Source organism: Triticum aestivum, chromosome 7B, assembly GCF_018294505.1.
Source record: "Triticum aestivum cultivar Chinese Spring chromosome 7B, IWGSC CS RefSeq v2.1, whole genome shotgun sequence".
NCBI classification, from domain to species: Eukaryota; Viridiplantae; Streptophyta; class Magnoliopsida; order Poales; family Poaceae; genus Triticum; species Triticum aestivum.
Genome location: NC_057813.1, coordinates 465,087,081 through 465,090,866, shown reverse-complemented (window position 1 = coordinate 465,090,866; position 3,786 = coordinate 465,087,081). Strand labels below are relative to the sequence as shown.

The following is a 3,786-nucleotide window of genomic DNA, read 5'->3' as shown; positions in this document are numbered from 1 at the left end:
TAGGGGGATAGATTGGTAGGAAAAGACCATCCCCGACCGCCACTCATAAGGATGAAAATCTAAGAACACCTGATATTTAAAATTTGTTACACAACGGTTACCATACATGCATGCTACGGGACTTTCCAACTTCAACACAAACATTCTTTAAATTCATAATCACCCAACTATCATGACTCTAATATCACCACCTCCATATCTCAAAATAATTCTCAAGTATCAAATTGATCATAGCATCCAATTCACTTCCTATGGTAGTTTTTATTATACCCAACTTGGATGCCCATCATTCTAGGACCAATTTTATAACCATAGCAAATACCGTGTTGTTCCAAAAGACTCTCAAAATAATATAAGTGAAGCATGATAGATCAACAATTTCTTCAAAATTAAGCCACCGCCGTGCTCTAAAAGATACAAGTGAAGTACTAGAGCAAAAATTATCTAGCTCAAAAGATATAAGTGAAGCACATAGAGTGTTCTAATAAATCTCTACCTACTAATAAACCAGTTATTGCTTCTGGTCGTCCGTCATGGTTGTTTTGCAAAAAGGCCCCTAAGTTTACAGGAAATCAACCCGCAGTCTTTGTTTTAGTGGCATCCAGAGAAAACGTTTCGATTTTGCAAAAAAGACCCTATAGTTTGATATATTCAACCCGTGATACATATGTCCATATGTCCAAGGACCAGGTCAACGTGAGCACACGGCGGCTCGAGCGGCGCTGTCGCGGCGGCTCGATGCAGAACGGCGGCGACGGCGATTAGAGCTTGTAGGGGCTAGATTCGTGCGCGGGAGGGGCTGGGGAGGCGGATACGGAGGTTGGCGGTGAGGTGGGGGTCACCGGCGACACCCACAAATCCAGATCCAGAGAGCTAGAGAAGGTTGTTCTCAACCGGGCGGCGAGATGGAGAACGCGGTGGGCGCGCTGTCGGGCATGGTGGAGGCGCTGCCAGGCAAGCTGGGCGAGCTGCTGCAGCAGGAGTACGAGCCGTTCTCCGGTGCCCGCGGGGACGTCACCTTCTTCTAGGCCGAGCTGAGCACCATGCACGCCGTCGTCCTCCGGTGCGAAGCCCTCGAGGAGCCCGACGTCCAGGCCACCAGCTGGATCGCCCAGGTCCGCGACCTCGCCTACGACATCGAGGAATGGGTCGACCTCTTCGCCCACCGCGCCGACGCGGGCACCAACAACGCCGACGCCGGCACCTCCCACCGGTTCTCCCGCTGGATCCGCCGGCTCACCACCATCCCCGACCGCCACATCTTCGCCATCGAGCTGAAGGTGCTCCGAGCGTGCGTCGTCGAGGTGAGCAAGCTGCGGAAGCGCTACAGTCTCGACCCGCAGATGTTGTCTCATCACGCGCCCGCCGTCGACCCCCGGCTCTTCGCGCTCTACGCTGACAGTGCCGGCCTGTGGCATGGACGGGCCGCGGGACGAGGTGGCAGGGATGGTGACCAGAGCGGGCTCGGACGGGCCGCGGGACGAGGTGGCGGGGATGGTGACCAGAGCAGGCTCGGACGGTCTCAAGGTCGTGTTCATCGTCGGGATGGCCGGCTCCGGGAAGACGACGCTTGCTAGGGAGGTGTATAGGTTGCTCAACACGGGGTTCAAGTGCCGCGCGTCGGTTTCAGTTGGGCGGAGCTAGGACGTCGCCAAGGTGCTCGGCAATATGCTATCCCAAGTGGACAACGAGTACAGCAGAGGAGGAGGTGATGCGGGCGATGTGGCTCAATCAATTGGGAGGCTGAGGCAGCATCTGCAATATAAGAGGTACTCTATTTGCTAATTCCATCAATCCATTTCAATTGTTACTGACAAGAGTTTTAACCAAAACAGTTAGTTCCACCATTTTTGCTGAAAATTTTATTTTGCTCAACAAGCCTGTTATTCTGTCAACCATCATTTATACTGAAAATTTGTCTTCAATATAATGTCTTTCTGTGCCATATTGTGTGTCACTTGCTACACATATCCTCGACCATCATTTATACTGAAAAATTGTCTTCAGTACACTGTCTTTCTGTGCCATATTGTGTGCCACTTGCTACACATATCTTCGATAAAACTCAGTCCCGCTCCCTCTTGGTTGAGATAAATGATACATGTATACGCTCTGACTCATTTCCCTCTTGTCATCAAATAGGTATCTTGTTACGATTTCATCATTTGCAAGTCCATGGAAGACAACTTTGGTGCTCTGGTACACGCTCAACAGCAAGATGTCCACCTGTCAATGACACTGTACAACGGCTATCTTTGCTGAATAGTGGTAAGCCGGATCAGGCTGCTGCACAAATCGACGGCACAAAAGTATCTCGTGCTCGCTCTTTTGTCGTATTTTCTCACACTGGTCGCACACCTTGTCTAAATGACCTCAGTGTACTGCAGGTTCTTAACCTCGAAGGCTGTCAAGGTCCATTGTGCCTTGATGGTCTCTACAAATTGCTGCTTTTGAGGTACTTGAACCTCAAGGGAACATATGTTAGCGAGCTCCCAGAACAGATTGGACAGCTAAGATGCCTGGAGACACTGGACGTGAGATCCACAAAGGTGAAAGATCTACCTCCTAGAATTGTCAAGCTGGAAAAGTCAATGCATTTACTCGCCGGGAATGCCAAGTTGCCGAGTGGGATAACCAAGATGAATTCATTGTTGATACTTTTGTGCAGCAATATTGGGAAGAGCGCTGAGGCGAACATCATTCAAGAGCTCAGTGAAATGGTAAGCTTGAGCGAACTGGAAATATTTTGTGATGTTACTCAGACGTCTGGGAATAAGAATCAATTCGCATTTTCGAGCGATGGATTTCGTAGTATTAAGAAGCATTTGATAAGGTGCAGCTTGCCATCAGTGACCTTTGTAACCAGCGGTTTATCGAAGGTTGAAGTGCTTGAGCTAAAGTTTGAAGAAGGCCTTTCAGAGGAGTCGAGTGGCGTGTCATCTGTCTGGCCTGAAGCATATGATCGTCGAGTTTTCACAGCATTATGTGGGTACTGCAGCAAAATAAATGACGCCCCTAGAACTCGGCATTATCATTCCACAAACTAAATGTATGATGTTTTCTGCCATTATCTTTAGAAACTTTATGTTGCCTTCAGTTTCAGTCCAAACTAAACTTGCAGACTGACCCTATATGGAGTTCATGTGAATACAGAATACCTTTGTTTTGTAAATGTCTGTATTCTGTATCCATTAATCAGTATTTCCAAATCCAGCTATTTATAGATTCTACATGGATTTCATGTGAATAGTTTTGTATACAAATGATTTTTTTTGTATCCACGTCATATGGATATCTGACCAATATCATATATATTCAAAATTTAGCCATTTATATATTTAACATGGATTCACAAAAAAAGATTTAACATGGAGTTCGTATAGAACAAATTGCTAATTTCTATACTGGGCAGAGAAATAAGGAATAAAGAGAGAGGAATAAGGAAGAAAAGGAATTATCCTAAAAACAAATAAGAGGCTCGTGGGAATCGAGACAGAGATATTAACGTTTTAAGCCTTTCTTTGTGATTAAACTTTTACAGTTAAAGATATCAATTTTGCCGACATAAAAGGTATTGGATGAAGCAAAACATTGTAGTTAGAGATAAGAGGCCGGACCAGAGATGGAGGCCAGCTTTCTCGATCTTGGCTTTGTGAAGTTAGGATGATGCGCGACCGGCTTGAAAGGAGTTGGAGTGCGACCAAACAACACTTAAGTCGGTGATGTCTCCATAGTACTTCTACACATATTGTCACTGGTTTCCATCACTTTTCTTTCCCATAAGGA

At 46.6% G+C, this 3,786-nt stretch overlaps 1 pseudogene; it reads left to right on the top strand.

The window, feature by feature from the left end:
- The first annotated feature begins 905 nt into the window (after positions 1–905).
- LOC123158057 (disease resistance protein Pik-2-like) lies at positions 906–3,006 on the top strand (annotated as a pseudogene).
- Positions 3,007–3,786: the final 780 nt, after the last annotated feature.